Genomic DNA, 17,389 nt, shown 5'->3' with positions numbered 1-17,389 from the left:
TTTATTATATTGGACACACCCAATTTCTGCAACCATTCTGGAGGCTATGTTTTAGCCTCCAGCCCGCTTCTTGCACTTTATTGCACCCTTCCTAAAGTTTCTATCATGGTATCCAAAGCTAGATACATATACTAAGCTTTTAATTACCAACGCAGTATAAAATGGAATTAACATTTCATGTGACCTTGATAAAATCTCTCTGTTGATGCAGCATTGGGTTTTTGGTGTATTTGGTACCTGCACCACACTTCTGGTTCATATGTAAGTGGCTGTTCACTAGGAATTTGAAACCTTCTCGCAGCTACTGCTATTGAGCCATGTATCACCCCTTCTATACTTCTGCATCTTGCCTAAAATGTAAAGCCATATTGTTTTCACCACTGAAATCTAGAGATAAGTAATAAAAGTATGGCCCCATGAGATCCTCTATAGCTGAAGCAGCAGAAAAGATGTATTCAGATGATATATTGACTGATTGATTATATATTGTATGTTTGTTTGTTTGTTTGTTTGTTTATAAAATAAAAACTTTTCTTTAAAAAACTGAAATCTAGAGATAAGTAATAAAAGTATGGCCCCATCAGATCCTTTGTAGATGAAGCAGCAGGAAACATTCAATATAACCAACACTCACAGAATACACAGCTTTTAGAACCCTGCTTTCCTTCTCAATTTCAGTTAATCTGCTGTGTCCCACAGAACTCCTAATAACTCTTGATTAAGGCTACGGGAATATTTCCAACACTAGACATATTCTCTGTCTTCAGAGAAATAGAAATCACCTGCATGAGAGAGGAAAACTACAATGAAAGCCAAAGAAGCCTGTGTTTCATCTGAGTACCACAAACACCCACCAAAAAGCAGAGCATCTGTTTTCCCAAAACCCACCCATAAAAATGTGTCAGACCCAGATTTCTACCATTTGGTTCTAAGGACTCTTCCAAAACTCCAGCAGCTAGTGAATATGGCTGAGCATTATCATTTTAGACTGGAAGAGTTTGGGCAGCAATTCAGTAAGGAATTTACTCCATTAGGACATTGCAAGTCCTGAACCTTGAATCTTTTGCAACCATAGCAGGTTAGCTGTTCAACTAAGTCTGTTGCTCTTTCAAGGACTTTTGCAACATCAAACCCACAGGAGTTTTTTAATACAAGGAAGCGGCACTATTGCCACTGAGGTGATATGATGCAATCATTATAATTCTATAAATAGAGAGCTGTTTCTGTCCCAGGAGTAAGATTTGGTCCAGATCCAAACCCAGCATGAAGATCCTTTATCTGCTGTTCGCATTTCTTTTCCTTGCATTTCTGTCTGAACCAGGTAAGAAACAAAATTAGCGATAATTTAGAAAGGATTGATAACTCACTACTTTCTATTAGATGAAACTGTCTGGATCTTTCTGGACGAGTCTCTATCTGTCTGTCTCTCTCTCTCTCTCTCTCAGACCAAAGCTCTGCATGGTGTTCCTGTTGAGAGAAAAGGAGGAGGAAGATACATTCACCACCTTGAGTTATTTTTTAAAAATAAAGTTGGGAAAAAATAAAAGATAGATATTAATCATCTAGTGAATATATTTGTACTTAATGTGGGAAAAAGAGAAGAAATTGCAGCAAAATAACACAAATGCACAGCATTTCAAGAGCAGAAAAGAGCAGTGATAGAAACATTAAGAGAAGGGGGACAATGCCAGGCCCTGAAGTTTAAAGGAAGTTAACCCTTCTCACTCAAAGTTTTCACCCAGCAGAACTGGCCACTGTAACTCAGCATTATTTTCTACCAAGCAAGGATGTAATACTGGAGAGAAATATATCACAGGAAGGGCTTCTCTTCGAGTGAACCAGATTATTTCTTCTCTCCTACCTTCATAGATGTAGATTTACCAGCAAATTCATCTCTGAACCAGATTTCATACCTGGGTTAATGGCTGATGTATTTGAGCTGCTGCAGGGTGATCAGCAGAAATGGATTCCTGTGGTCAGAGAAAACTTGCTGTAGTCCTAGGAATCCTGCAATTCTGTAGGAGAAGGTAGTGACTTGGAAGGAAAAATATATTTAAATATTAAAGAATCTTTACTCATTGTTTACCTGTCTCCTCTTTTTCTTTTCATAGGGAATGCCCACCACCTCTGTGCTCGTCAAAATGGAACCTGCATTCGCAGACGGTGTCCTCGTGGCTACAAATGCATTGGGCAAGTGGACTGTCAATACGGATGGAAATGCTGCGTAAGAATGTAAGAAAATTCTCCTCTAATAGAGATACTACATTGAGATTATCTGCCTGAAATTGTTGGCATTGACTAAGCTTTGCAAAAAACTGAAATTACCTTAAACTCATTTTGATTAATCTATTATTTTATCTCATTTGTACAGCTGGGGTGGAAAATAATGACATCTCCATCTACCACCTGGAATGTCTTCAAGATATGGCCAATGACCTGAGATTACTGCCTGCTATCGCTTTATCTTTCTTTACATGAATCAAATTGCTACCTATCAAATTCGAAAACATTTATGCATTGAAGTAAAATTTGGCAAATATTCCTTAAAATAAAGCTAAATGAGCATTGCAGACATTGTGCAAGTTCTTTAACAGGGACCTCGGGCACTATATTCCTATGAGAGACAGAAGGAGGAAGAGAGGGGGAGTGGAGGGAGTGAGAGAGGGAGGGGGAGGGAGGAGGGGGGAGAGAGGGGAGAGGGGAGCATCTCTTTGCCTACATTTCAGTGTGAAAGGTTTTACCTGCTTTTCAACCACATATTATGCTATAATTTCACACAGTCTCGTTCTTCCCCTTCTGTTTACTTATTGTAATGCTTACTTTGCCACTGAGGTTTTCCAGTTGATATGGTTGCTTGGGCAGAAGTAGTATAAAATAAAATTTAAGCTATTAGCTAAGACCTCAGAAAGGAACAAGAAAAAAAGGATTACTTAAGATTATATTTTTCTCAAGTTAAATACTTTGGGATACTACTTGGCATAAGAATGACTTTGTCCAATATTACCGTAGGCTGAGTGTTGATAAAAGAAAGGAAGATGTAGCAAGAGGAAAACTGCACGAGAGAAAGCATCTTTTCCTGGTCCATTCGTTTTGTTAAATAGACCAACAGGTGTCATAAAATTTATTTTAGTTACCAAGATAAACAAATAGATAGACTACACAATAAAATCAAATGATCAGAGGGTGAGTCAGATAGGACCTGATACAAACACACACAGCCAACAAGTGAGGGATAGTATTGTGGACACTGATCTTAATAAAGGGGTATGTTCTAACAATATACACAGGTGAAAATATAATTTTTACAACCAATATCCATATAAACCTGAACCTATTTAATTTTCCCTAATCCCCCCAAGTTTCATTAACACACTTTTTGCTTCTCCTTTATTACAGGGTCTAAATTTATAAAGGAATATAAATATTTAACTTGTGACATGAATCATCCTATACAATGTCAGCTCTGAATCATACTTCACTGAAAAGAATGATTAAAATACAAATAGTAATTACCAGTGTAAGTCTAGGACCAATAATTTACACATAACCATTCTTTATTTGCCTTTTTAATGCACCATTTTTTACAACATAGGCAGGGTACACATAACGCAGAAGTTACTGAATTACAGCTGATTTTCGCTATTCCACTTTTATCCTCATCCCTCATGTTTAGGGTCCTTTCTCAAATCAAATATATTGCAGTATGAAGTTCAAAGGGGATGGGATATCTAATACACCTCAAACTGTTTTTTCCATCTCCTCTAGTAGTTCTCATTTATTTGAATAAAAGAGACCATGGGAAGAATGTGGGATTCCTATAATTACTGAATCTTTCTGATGATTCAGGCAGTGGTGGGATTCAAGTAATTTAATAACCGGTTCTCTGCCCTAATGATTTCTTCCAACAACCAGTTTGCCAAACTGCTCAGAAAGTTTAACAATTGGTTCTCCCGAAGTGGTGCGAATTGGCTGAATCCCACTACTGGATTCAGGTAACCAAGTCTGTTGCTACAACAGGTAAATACATACTTCTCTCAGATGAAAACCGACAATTATGTTTCAGGTAAATGTTGAAATGTCACATTTAGTATAGATCGAAGACTAGGTGAATTGCATAACTGAAACAAAATATGGTTGTAATATGGTGAATATTATTTTACTCTTCACCTTTTTTTTCATTTTACTCTAAACATGTCAGTTTGATCCTGAGATATCCTTATTGTCCTTTCTGCACACATTCATTACACAAGATCATTTCTAAGTGATCATTGCAGACATTGTGCAACTTCTTTAACAGGGACCTGGGGCATTATATTCCTAGGAGGGAGGGACCGAGGGAGGGAGGGAGAGTGGGAGAGAGGGAGAGAGGGAGATTTCTCCAAATATGTTTTTTATTTTTACTATATAAAGAAAGAGCAACAGTTTCAATATCTATATAAACTGCCTGTCGTCTGGTTACAGTCAATTTGAGCAATGATATCATCATAATAGTAATAATGTTCATTAGTACTGGACATATAATAAAAGTGTTTTCACAAACCAGGGACATACTACCACATGTGGTGGATGTGCCCTAAGGTGAGGAAATTTTGGCATAAAATTAAAGGGTGGTTGGAAGAGATTACACTCCAAAAGATGGATTTTAAACCAGAGATGTTCCTCCTAGGAATGATTGATAGAAAAATGGAAAAAAGTCTCTATTATATTGTATTGCATATTCTAACGGCAGCCAGAATTACTCTAGCACAAATGTGGAAGTTGATCAATACACCATTGGAAGAAACAATAATAAAGAAAATCCTTGAATGTGCCGAAATGGATAAATTAACAATGGAGATCAAAGAAAGAGAAGACTCGGATTATTATAAAGTGAGGAATAGGTTTTATACATGGTTGGAAAACAGAAATCAAATTAAGAAATAAGAATATAAAGTGAAATTTGATATTAACATACTGTATATAAATGTAAATAATGATTCTGTTAACAAAACAGTTAATTATGAATATTTAAAAATAAAGAGAAGGAGCGGGAGGATAAAAGCTAAGAGTAAAGACAAAAGTCAATGCAGAAAGTTGTAAAATTGTTTATATCTGTTGTTAGTATTGTATTTTAATGTCTGATGTGCGTGTGTTTTTGTTTTTTGTTTTTGTCTCTTGACTTCTTTTGCTATTGTGTTTGGTTTTAAAATGTAAAATACTCAATTTTTTAAAAAGTGTTTTCTCAACATAATAATACTTATTAATTATTAATACTAATTCATATTATAATAAATATATTGTAATCAACCCTCATAGTAAAATTAATCCTTCTCTTGTAATTTTAAATGTTCTAACTTCTGTTTCTATTAGTTAACCATTGATAAAACAAATCCCACATTTCAAAATATTCTGTAGCTTCCTTCTCTTTAATTTCAAGTGTTAATCTATCCATTTCTACACATTCTAGTATTTTTTTTTATTATTATCTTCTCTTCTGTAGGGATCTCCACACCTTTCCAATGTTGTGCAAATACAATTCTGGCCGCTGTTAAGACATGTAGTGTTAGATATATTGTTGTTGTTGTTGTTGTTAGTTGCGAAGTCATGTCTGACCCATCGTGACCCCCATGGACAATGTTCCTCCAGGCCTTCCTGTCCTCTACCATCCTCTGAAGCCCATTTAAGCTCACACCTACTGCTTCAGTGACTCCATCCAGCCACCTCATTCTCTGTCGTCCCATTCTTCTTTTGCCCTCAATCTTTCCCAGCATTAGGCTCTTCTCCAGTGAGACCTTCCTTCTCATTAGGTGACCAAAGTATTTGAGTTTCATCTTCAGGATCTGGCCTTCTAAAGAGCAGTCAGGGTTGATCGCCTTGTAGTCCAAGGGACTCGCAGGAGTCTTCTCTAACAACATAGTTCAAAGGCCTCAATTCTTTGGTGCTCAGCCTTTCTTTGGCTGAGTCTTTGTAAACAGCAACAACACATACCCAATATTTCCCAGTCATATTACAGACAATTACAATGATTACAGTGATTTTATACATATTGATTTTACAGAAGACAATGTTGAAAAGTCACTATGCAATCTAAAACCACCTCTATCTATTGGACCTGATGGACTATGTGCATACTTCTTAAAAAAGCTTTCCACTGCAATTGCAGAACCTCTAAGCATAATTTTTGAAAAATCTTTCAGTACCAGCACCTTGCCCTACCAATGGTCACAAGCCAGGGTCATCCCTATCTTCAGAAAGGGAGATCCTAGCCTAGTTGAAAATTACAGACCAATCTCTTTATGTTGTGTCACCTCCAAAGGCATGGAATCAATCATTAACCAATCTATTACCCTCCGCCTAGAGACAAACAACCTACTTTCTAACAAACAATTTGGTTTCAGAAAAAAATTATCCTGTAATCTACAACTACTACATTGCAAAAACATATGGACTACACATCTCAATCAGGGCAAAGTAATAGACGCAGTTTACATAGACTTCTGTAAAGCTTTTTATTTAGTGGTACATGACAAATTACTTCTAAAACTAAAATCCTATGGCATTTCTGGACTCCTACATAAATGGAAAGCTACCTTCCTGTCAAACAGACAACAAGTGGTCAAAATAGGAAGCGCTCTATCAAATCCTGTACATGTTAATAGCGGTGTTCCCCAAGGCAATGTTTTAGGTCCAACACTCTTCATATTTTACATAAATGACCTTTGTGATCATATTAAAAGCAACTGTGTTCTCTTCGCTGATGATGTTAAACTATTCAACATCACCGACAGTGCAACTACCCTTCAAAAAGACCTTGACTATATGTCAGATTGGTCTAACAAGTGGCAACTTCAAATCTCAACCAACAAATGCTCTGTCTTGCACATTTGCAAAAAAAATCAAAATATAAAATACAAATTAGATGGACATGACCTTGTAGATGACTTGGCTAAATAATAGAATAAAAAGAGGATAAGGTTAGTGAAGCTTTTATTTCTTATTTGTATATTTGGACTGAAGAGAATGTATTGTGTAAGGTTCTCACCGCGATCTATATGTTGTTATATATTTTATTTGTAAAGGGGAAAAAAAAGAGTTGTTAACCTGCTGGGACTTCCGGTTTGGCGTCGCGGCGATGCAGTCAGGGAAATAGCGGGGCTCTGATGAGCCCCGCAAAAAACCCGACTGGTAAACCTCCACTGACAGATCTGCGGACCTACTCTGTCCTGAAGGGACGGGGAAAGAGAGCGACCCGTTGGGCAGCCGAGAGAAACGGGCAAGTTCCTCGGAGGCCAGAGGCAACCCTCTAAGTTAGTGGCGGGGGACGGCAGCCATTGCAGCTGCCTCAAGACCACGACAAATCAGGACAAGCAATGTGCAGGAGGAAGGAAGAAAGGGTGATGTGCTTCGGAGCCGGGTGAGTGACACCAACCCAGGCAAGAAACAACGCGTGAATAAGGATATTTACAAATAAGACCCCCAGCCTTACCTAGCGGCTGAAGATCTGAGGGGCTTGAAGATTTTGTAAAATAAGGAAAGGAGTTAAAGACCCTTTAAGAACGTTACTGTAATACTGATTGATTGAAATGAATTGCTTATTAACCAAATAGAGCTGGATAGCTGAACTTTCTTGTTAAAACTGAAATGGACTTCACTTTTAGAAAAGAGAAAAGCGATAATTAAGGATTTGTCATCTTTAAAAGCCAGACAAAGAGATTAAATGGATTGCTACATAAATGTTTCAAAATGGCGATTGACTAAGTGAAAGTGTTGATTGCGGAAACTTCTTTTTTTCCTGAAAAGAACCTATTTGACTCGTTACATATTGTGGATTACTATGAAAAGAACTATGGTTTTTTGAACTTTGGAAATTCCTATTCTGTCTTTTAATGGCTTCACAAAGAAAGAAGAAATACAATGACTAATAAACTTTTAATTAACTGGTGCAGCAACAAAAGGTTTGGCGCAGGAACGGAAGTGGAGAAACTGATGGATTTTACTGGAAACAGACTTTACAATAGAATTAAAAAGGATATGCAAAGTCTTAAGCGTGGAAGTATTAACTTTGAATTGAAATGCTTATGGACAGATAAGGAAATGATGAAGCAAAATAGATAAATCAGATAGCAATGTTTGAATACTTAATTGTTTAAATGGTTCAAAGTTTAAATAAGCTTTAAATAAAAACAAGAAGTGCTTATGGTAAAATAAAGATAGAAAGATAATTAAAATAGAAGTGGACAGTTAAGGTGACTAAAAGTGATATTTTCATAAAAGCATAATTTGATGTAACACGTTTTAGTTTTAATTTGATGACAAAGTGGTGGATGATAATTATGATCAATTGTTAATGATTATAGATGATATACCAAGGTACAAAGAGGGAAGTCATAATTGTGATTGAATTTAACACATGTTGGAAATGATTAATATTAAGAAATAGATGGGGATACACCCTGGAAGAGTACAGTTGGAACCAGTGGATTAATAGACAACATATTGAAAAAGAAATTTTTAAAATAAGTTTGCAGAATAGTAGTTGGAGTTATAGAGGAGAATATGCAGAGAACTCAGCCAAAACAATGGAAAATGCTGATAATCAGCCAAATAATAGTTGGAGTTATGGAGGAGAATATGCTGAAAATTCAGCCAAAATATGTTATGCTGGAAACCAGCCAAACAATAGGTGGAGTGATGGAGGAGAATGAAGAGAATACATTGAAGAAGAATAATTAATAAGGGGTGAAAAAGAAAATGTTGGGCGATAATTAAAATGAAATGGAAAATTTTGAGATGTCTGTGTAAAAGTTTAAGATGAAGATAGGATGAATTGGGTCTAGAAAATGAGAAAAATAGAAAGAAATTTTGATTAATAAATTGAAATAAAAATTGAGTTGTATACATTTGGAAATTAAGATTTGTGGTGATAAAATTGTAAGGTAAATATATAGATTAATGGATTAGATTATTTTTGTCCAATGTTGATGTTAAAAGGAGCAATGGAAAAAAAATTTTTAGATAGAGCAGTATTGAATTTTGATTTATAATTGAATTTATGATTAAATATAAAAATGAGCTTTGCTTTAGTAGGAGATTAAGATGTATGATGAGATAATAGAAAGATTTAAATTAAGATGTTGGAATTTATGTTAAAATTATCTGTTTTCATTTGTTAAACCAGTATACCCATTTGTGACCGGACCAAGACTTCGTTTTTGAGAAAATTTCTTTTCTTTTTTTTTATGTTTATGTTGGGGGGGAAAAAAAGAGTTATTAACCTAATCTTGTATAGCTTCTTCTCTGGTAATGTTGTACTACTAACTAGAGCATACAAAAAGTTTGCTAGACCAATTTTTTTTTTTTATTGAAAAAGTTTTCAAATACAAATTTTTCCCCCTTTTTTTTCCCCTCTCCCTCCCCCTCCCTAACCCCCCCTCCCCACCCATCCCCCCCTGTGACTTCTTCATAACAAAAAAAAACCTAATTCATAACAGATTACTTACTCCCTCCTCTAGATATTGACCTTTACTTACTAAAAATATTATTAATATTATAACATCCCCCTTTATCCATACATTTCAGAAAAGAGAAAAGAAAGGAAAAAAAAAAGACATTATACTATGACATTATAGAATAACTTCTCCACTTTAAAACTATACGATAAGTCCTACTTTAACATTTAATCTTCTATATATATTACTATAACATTTCAAAGCGGCCTTCCCCATAAAATCTAGTTTAATATTTATTCCACTCTATCCATTTCCTCCACTCCCCTAAATATATCACTTAAAAATCCCTTTTCTTAGACTAATCAATCTACTAACTAGCTTATTCACCCACTATCATGCAAAATTACCATACACAACATTTCTTAATATCTTTGATTCACTGCCCACACTACTTAAAAAATATATGTCTATATTTTCCATTATATCTAAATAAAAAAAAAGAAAAGACAATGACTTTAAATTTATAATCCATATAGTATCTTCTTTGAGGTCTTTCCACTGGATTGGTAGAACCAACATCCATAATCGGGTAACATAGCTTGCTGGTGCAACAGTTTATTCAGGATCTTCAATCATATCTGCCCCCATCAGTAGTAAATATCTTCTTATATATATAAAAGTAAAAACAACCACCCGAGTGACATTATAATTATATTCCATATAGTAATAATTGTGGGTTTCATCAGGATTATTAATTCCCATCATCGTAGTGGGTAACAACCCGATCTTCTGCATGCCCCAGCATAATTCTCTTGCCTTGTGATTCAAGATAATATAATATGTTTATCAACACAAAAAGAAATTCCAAAATGGATAATTCAAATCCATCAGTTTAAGGCTCGTTTCACGTCCCCAGATTACGGCCATGCAGAGATCTGCCACAATCCTCAGGATGATATTAACCAATACGTCGCCTCTTCTGTGTTTACACATAATCATTCATATTTTAAAGTCACTGGCTTCACTGTTGCCTGATTTAGAAATTTCTATTTTTATGCCACCTATTTCTTTTTTTCTTTTCTTTTTCTGGGTTTGGTTTCCATCCTGGTTTCCTTTCTACAAATTGTGTATCATCTGGTCGGTTTTTATTCTGCTTTGTAGATTGGTCTTGTTGGTTTTGTTTTTGTATCTCATGTTTCTTTTTTATCCCTTGTATATCCCCTAATTGGTTTCCATGCTTATCCTTGCCTTGATAAGTCATCACATTAAGGTTAGATGCCACTTCTCTCAAATTTGTAGATAGTCCAGCTGGGGTATCCAATAAACTGTGAGTGGGAGGGGTAGATATGGCGGGAGCAGGGGGCCATATCATGTTAGGGGAGCGCGCACCTGCTGTCTACGAGCGGTGGCATGCTCCGGCCCCCTAGGCTCCACCCATTCTCCAGGTTGCATAGACCCTCAGGGCCCAGGCCTTCGGCTGATGCTGTGCAATGCCAGGTCCGTAGTAAATAAAGCCCCCCTCATTTGTGATCTTATTCAGGAGGGGGGTGCGGACCTGGCAGGTATTACGGAGACCTGGTTGGGCCAGGAGGGGGGGATTCCCCTCGTTGAAATGTGCCCACCAGGTTTCCACGCATTCCATCAGCCAAGGTCACAGGGGAGGGGCGGGGGGTAGCGGTTATCATTAAAGAAGGCCTGAGACCGAGGGAGGCCACTGTTCCTCAGACGGCCGGCTGTGAATCCCTCCTTGTGAAATGGGGTCACGGGGTTCAGAGGGGTTTGCTGATCACGTACCTGGCTCCCTGCCACGTGGCAGCAGCCCTGCCTGAGCTACTCAACGTCATCGCCGCGGTGGCGGTTGATACCCCTAGGCTTATGGTCATGGGGGATTTCAACCTGCCGTCCGTGGGTGAGGCGTCAGAGGTGGCTCAGGAGTTCATGGCTTCCATGACAGCCATGGACCTGACCCAGTTAATTCATGGCCCTACCCACACAGGGGGAAACACGCTGGATCTGGTTTTTGTCTCTGGACAGTGGTTGAGTGATCTCGAGATAGGGGATATAGTCATCAAGCCCTTGTCATGGTCTGATCACTCTCTCCTTTGTCTCGACCTTCGAACCGCTACACCCCACCGCAGGGAGGCGGAGCCGGTAAGATGGTTCCGCCCCAGGCGCCTGATGGAACCTGACAGGTTCCAGATGGAGCTTGGGCCATTCCCTGAGGCTCTGGCACACGCCTCGACTGGAGACCTAGTGGCCGCCTGGGATAGGGCGGCCGCTGGAGCTCTGGACCGAGTCGTGCCTTTGCGGCCTCTGACCCAGCGCCGATCTCATTTAGCTCCTTGGTTCACTGAGGAGCTGAGGGAGTTGAAGCGCCGGAAAAGATGCCTAGAGAGCAGTTGGAGGGCCAGTCTTTCTGAATCTGACCGGACACTGGTAAGATCTCATATTAGGAATTACCTAGTGGCAATAAAAGCAGCGAAATGTAACTATTTTGCTGCTCTTATTGCGTCATCAGATAATCGCCCGGCCACCCTGTTTAGGGTGACCCGCTCCCTGCTCCACCAGGAAGCGCGGGAGGACCCCTTGGAGGGTAGAGCCGAGGATTTTGTTCAGTATCTGTATGACAAAATCACTCAGATTCGGGAAGATCTGGACTCCGACTGGGTAGTCTCAGGGGGAGGGACTGGGGCAGGTCTTGAGAATGTTATCTGGGATGAGTTTGATCCTGTGACCCCTGAGGACGTGGACAGGATTCTGGGTAGACTGAACGCGACCACCTGTTTATTGGACCCGTGTCCCTCCTGGTTAGTGCTGGCTTCTCGGGAGGTGACACAAGGCTGGTTCCAGGGGATTATAAATGCTTCGTTGGGTGAGGGTGTCTTTCCTGCCGCCTTGAAAGAGGCGGTGGTGAGGCCTCTCCTCAAGAAGCCTTCCCTGGACCCGGCAATGTTGGTAAATTATCGTCCGGTCTCCAACCTTCGTTTTGTGGCGAAGGTTGTTGAGAGTGTGGTTGCGCAACAGCTCCCCCAGCACCTGGATGAAACGACGTATCTGGATCCGTTCCAGTCGGGCTTCAGGCCCGGGTACAGCACGGAAACGGCATTGGTCGCGTTGGTTGATGATCTCTGGAGGGCTCGGGACAGGGGGTGCTCCTCTGTCCTGGTCCTGTTAGATCTCTCAGCGGCTTTTGATACCATCGACCATGGTATCATGCTGCACCGGTTGGAAGAGTTGGGGGTGGGAGGCACCGTGTTGCGGTGGTTCTCCTCCTTTCTCTCTAACCGGTCGCAGTCTGTGTTGACAGGGGGACAGAGGTCGACCCCGAGGCCCCTCATATGTGGGGTGCCGCAAGGGTCGGTCCTCTCGCCTCTCCTGTTCAACATTTATGTGAAGCCGCTGGGCGAGATCATCCGTGGTTTCGGGGTGGAATACCATCAGTACGCTGACGACACCCAGCTGTACATCTCCACCCCGGATCACCCCAACGATGCCCTTGAAGTGATGTCCCGGTGCCTGGAGGCCGTACGGATCTGGATGGGAGGAACAGGCTCAGGCTCAACCCATACAAGACCTAGTGGCTGTGGTTTCCGACATCCCGATATAGGCAGTTGACGCCATCACTGACTATTGGGGGCGAATCATTGGCCCCCACGGAGAGGGCTCGCAACTTGGGCGTCCTCCTGGATTCACGGCTGTCTTTAGAAGAGCACTTGACGGCCGTGACCGGGAGGATTTTTCATCAGGTTCGCCTGATTCGCCAGTTGCGTCCCTTTCTGGATCGGGACTCGTTACGCACGGTCACTCATGCCCTCGTCACCTCCCGCCTGGACTATTGTAATGCTCTCTACATGGGGCTCCCCTTGAGGAGCACCCGGAGGCTCCAACTGGCGCAGAGTGCGGCCGCGCGGGTGGTAATGGGAGCGACGTGGCGCTCCCATGTGACACCTCTCCTGCGCGAGCTGCACTGGCTCCCGGTGGTCTTCCGGGTGCGCTTCAAGGTTTTGGTTACCACCTTTAAAGCGCTCCATGGCTTAGGACCTGGTTATCTACGGGACCGCCTACTACCACCAATAGCCTCCCACCAGCCAGTACGCTCTCATAGAGAGGGACTCCTCCGGGTGCCGTCAGCCAAACAATGTCGGCTGGTGACCCCTAGGGGGAGAGCCTTCTCTGTGGGGGCACCTACCGTCTGGAATGAGCTCCCCCTGGAGATACGGAGGATCCCGGATCTGCGCACCTTCCGCCGCGCTGTGAAGACCTTTTTATTCCAGCAGGCGGGCTTGGCCTAATCTCTTCCCTTTTAAATATGTAAATTTTAATCTGTTTTTAAATTATTGGGGTGTTTTAATCTGTCTGGGCCAAAATAATTTAATTTGATTTTATCTGGTTTTTAAATTTTTTATGTCTATGTTATTTTATTGTTTGGCTGTTCACCGCCCTGAGTCCTTCGGGAGTAGGGCGGTATACAAATCGAATAAATAAATAAATAAAATAAATAAATCCAAAGGCAATTCATCTGGTACAGTCTCTGTAATTCGATATTTTACCTTTATTTCCGGCTCCTTCTGCTTATCCTGTATTATACCTGAAGATGTTAAGTTCATTTTCAACCTATTTTGATAAAATTCTTCCGCTCTTTCAACAGTATTTAGCTGATATCTTTCTCCTTGGTATCTAAATATAATACCAACTGGGGCGTCCCACCTGAATGGGATATTTCTCTTTTTTAACTCATTCACCAGAAAACCAAATTTCTTCCTTTCCATCAATATCTTAGGTGGGAGTTCCTTGTAAATCCAAATCTTTCTTCCATACAATTGCAAATTAGAATTGAAGGAATTTTGCACGATATTATTCCTAATTTCTTTATCTGTAAAATAAATCACCACATCTCTAGGCAATTGCCTTTGCTTGGCAATCCAGGAGTTGATTCGATAAACTCTGTCAATCCTACAAAACACTTCGTCAGGTTGAACCTTTAGAATCCCAGCTAGAAATTCAGAAGATATTTTCCTTAAATCATCTCTATTATTTTCCTGCAAACCTCTTAATCTTATCGCATATTCTGTGAAATTATATTGTACCATTAAAATCTCTTTTTCAATCTTCTGTTGCAGATTTTCTGCATTACCATACTTTTGATCAGCATCCATTTTAGGTTTTTCTTCTAAGCTATTATCCTGAGTGTTTGTCAAATCATTTTCAATTTTTTAAATTCTATTGTCCAATTTATCTTGAATTTCTTCCATTTTAGACTCTAGTACATTAGTATTTGTGTCCAACTGTATCATAAATTCTGTAAAGCCATTAGCCACTTTTGAGAATTTTTTCTCCAAAGAATCAAACTTAGATTTCACCAATTCTTTAATTTCCTGCTTAAATTTTTCAAGTTGCTGTTTCACAATCTCCTCCCTTCTTTCAATCTCCTCTATAAAAAATTCTATTATATTAAAATCAGGTTTCTGAGACTGAAGAGTTAAGACTTGTTCCTTTAAGTTGTTGGTGGGGGAATCCCCCCCCTTCTTGTTTATCTGACTTTATGAGTCTCAGTGCCATGTTTCCGCCCAGGCAGGCTTTGTTAAAAAAAAAGCAAGAAAGAAAAAAAAAAGGACTTCTTTCCAATCAACAACAATATCAAGTCTCCAAGGGAAGAAAAAGAGAAAAAGACACAGGAGCGAAGTTTTGTCTACAAATGTAGCCAGTGGTATTTATTCCGCTACATTGTAGTAATAGAAAACGGAAGGACTTTCCCTTTCAGTCTCTCCTCCAGCCGACGCCATTTTAAAAGGCTTTTTTCCTCTTTCTTTTCCTCCTCTCTCTTAAGTAATTTTTTAAAAAATCAGTAAAATACTTGCGGTTCAGTATTACAGGTCCAGCTCACATTTTCTTTGAGTAGTCTGTTAAATTTGCAGGCTTGCTTTTGACGCCTGGCTCTGCATCAGCAGAGGTCTCCCAAAGCCCGGAGCAGCGGCTGGGGATACGGGGCATCTCATCCGCTCCGTCCCAAAAGTAAAGGAAAAACTTTTGGGACTCCGCAGAGAGTTCTACCCACCCCTGCCGGCTCTATCTCTGTTTCCTCATGGAAACGGAGTTTTTTCGAGCCGCCATTCCGTTGTGAAGGCGGCTCTGACAGGCGATGGAAGCTGACGATCCCAAAGGAACGTCTGGCAGCGACAAACAGCAAACCGGAAGTCCGACCAATTCTTGAATACAGCTCATCTGTCTGGAACCCGCACTGCATATCGGACATAAATACAATCGAGAGAGTCCAGAGACATTTTACGAGAAGAGTCCTCCATTGCTCTAACCGCAATAAAATACCTTATGCCACCAGATTCCAAATTTTGGTCTTAGACAACTTAGAACTATGCCAACTTCAGTCTGACCTAAGCATGGTACATAAAATTATCTGCCACAATGTCCTGCCTGTCAATAACTACTTCAGCTTCAACCACAACAATACACGAGCAAATAATAGATACAAACTCAAGGTAAACTGTTCCAAACTCAATTGCAGAAAATATGACTTCAATAACAGAGTGGTCAATGCCTGGAATGCAATACCTGACTCTGTAGTTTCTTCCCCAAACCCCCAAAACTTTAACCTTAAACTGTCTACTGTTGACCTCACCCCCATTCCTAAGAGGACTGTAAGGGGTGTGCATAAGTGCACCAGCAGGCCTACTGTCTCTGTCCTAATATTCCTTTTTACTTACTCTTTTCATGTATTTAAATTATGTTTCTACTTTTATCTGTTATCTTATATATGCTTGACAAATAAACTTATGATTATGGTCCAACTTTCACAGCCATACATTGCAACTGGGAAAACCATAGCTTGACTATATGTTTTTATGGAACACCCTAGCTTTCTCCATGATCCAGCATATGTTGGCAATTTGATCTCTAGTTTCTCTGCCTCTTCAAAATCTTGCCTGTACTTCTGATAGTTCTCAATCCACATACTGCTGGAGCCCAGCTTGTAGGATTTTAAAGCATAACCTTACTAGCATGTGAAATGAGTGCAATGGTGTGATAATTTGAACATTCTTTGGCATTGCCTTTCTTTGGAATTAGAATGTAAAGTGACCTTTTCCAATCCTGTGGTCACTGTTGAGTTTTCCAAATTTGCTGGCAAATTGAGTGTAGCACTTTTACTGCATCATCTTTTAAGATTTTGAATAACTCAGCTGGAATACTGGGCCTCCACTAGCTTTGTTGCTCAGATTTCCTAAGACCCACTTGACTTCACATTCTAGGATGTCTGGCTCAAGGTCAGTGACCACCCCATCATGGTTATCAATGATGTTAAGTTCGTTCTTGTATAGTTCTTCTGTGTAATTTTTCCATCTTTTCTTAATCTCTTCTGCCTCTGTTAGGTCCCTGCCATTTTGGTCCTTTATCATGCCTATCTTTGCATGAAACATTCCCTTTATATCTCCAATTTTCTTGATGAGATCTCTGGTCCTTCCGATTCTATTGTTTTCTTCTATTTCTTTGCACTGTTCATTTAAGAAGGCATTCTTATCTCTTCTAGGTATTCTCTGGAATTCTGCATTCAATTGGCTGTATCTTTCCCTTTCTCCCTTGCCTTTCACTTCTCTTCTTTCCTCAGCTATTTGCAAAGCTTCCTCAGTCAGCCATTTTGCCTTGATTCAAAGATCTTACATTCCAGGTTCCTATGGAGAATAGATCTTTACAGCATCGGACTTTCCTTTCACCACCAGATGCATCCACAGCTGAGCATCCTTTCAGCTTTTACCCAGTTGCTTCACTTTTTCTGGTGCTACTAGTACTAGCCCTCTGCTCTTCCCCAGTAGCATATTGGACACCTTCCGATCTGAAGTGCTCATCTTCCAGCATCATATCTTTTTGCCTTTTGGTACTGTCCATAGAGTTTTCATGGCAAAGATACTGGAATGGGTTGCCATTTCCTTCTCCAGTGGATCACGTTTTGT

The 17,389-nt window shown here is 39.9% G+C and overlaps 1 long non-coding RNA gene across 1 annotated transcript; it reads left to right on the top strand.

The window, feature by feature from the left end:
* Positions 1-1,189: 1,189 nt before the first annotated feature.
* Positions 1,190-2,570, top strand: LOC132712069 (uncharacterized). Its single transcript, XR_015733964.1, has 3 exons — positions 1,190-1,321; positions 2,112-2,232; positions 2,372-2,570. It is a non-coding gene; the product is annotated as an uncharacterized LOC132712069 (long non-coding RNA).
* The last annotated feature ends 14,819 nt before the right edge of the window (positions 2,571-17,389 follow it).

Source organism: Pantherophis guttatus, chromosome 1 (assembly GCF_059756535.1).
Source record: "Pantherophis guttatus breed Tessera chromosome 1, ASM5975653v1, whole genome shotgun sequence".
Classification (NCBI taxonomy): Eukaryota; Metazoa; Chordata; class Lepidosauria; order Squamata; family Colubridae; genus Pantherophis; species Pantherophis guttatus.
Note: the sequence above shows the minus strand (reverse complement) of the source record. Positions and strands in the feature narration are given on the sequence as shown.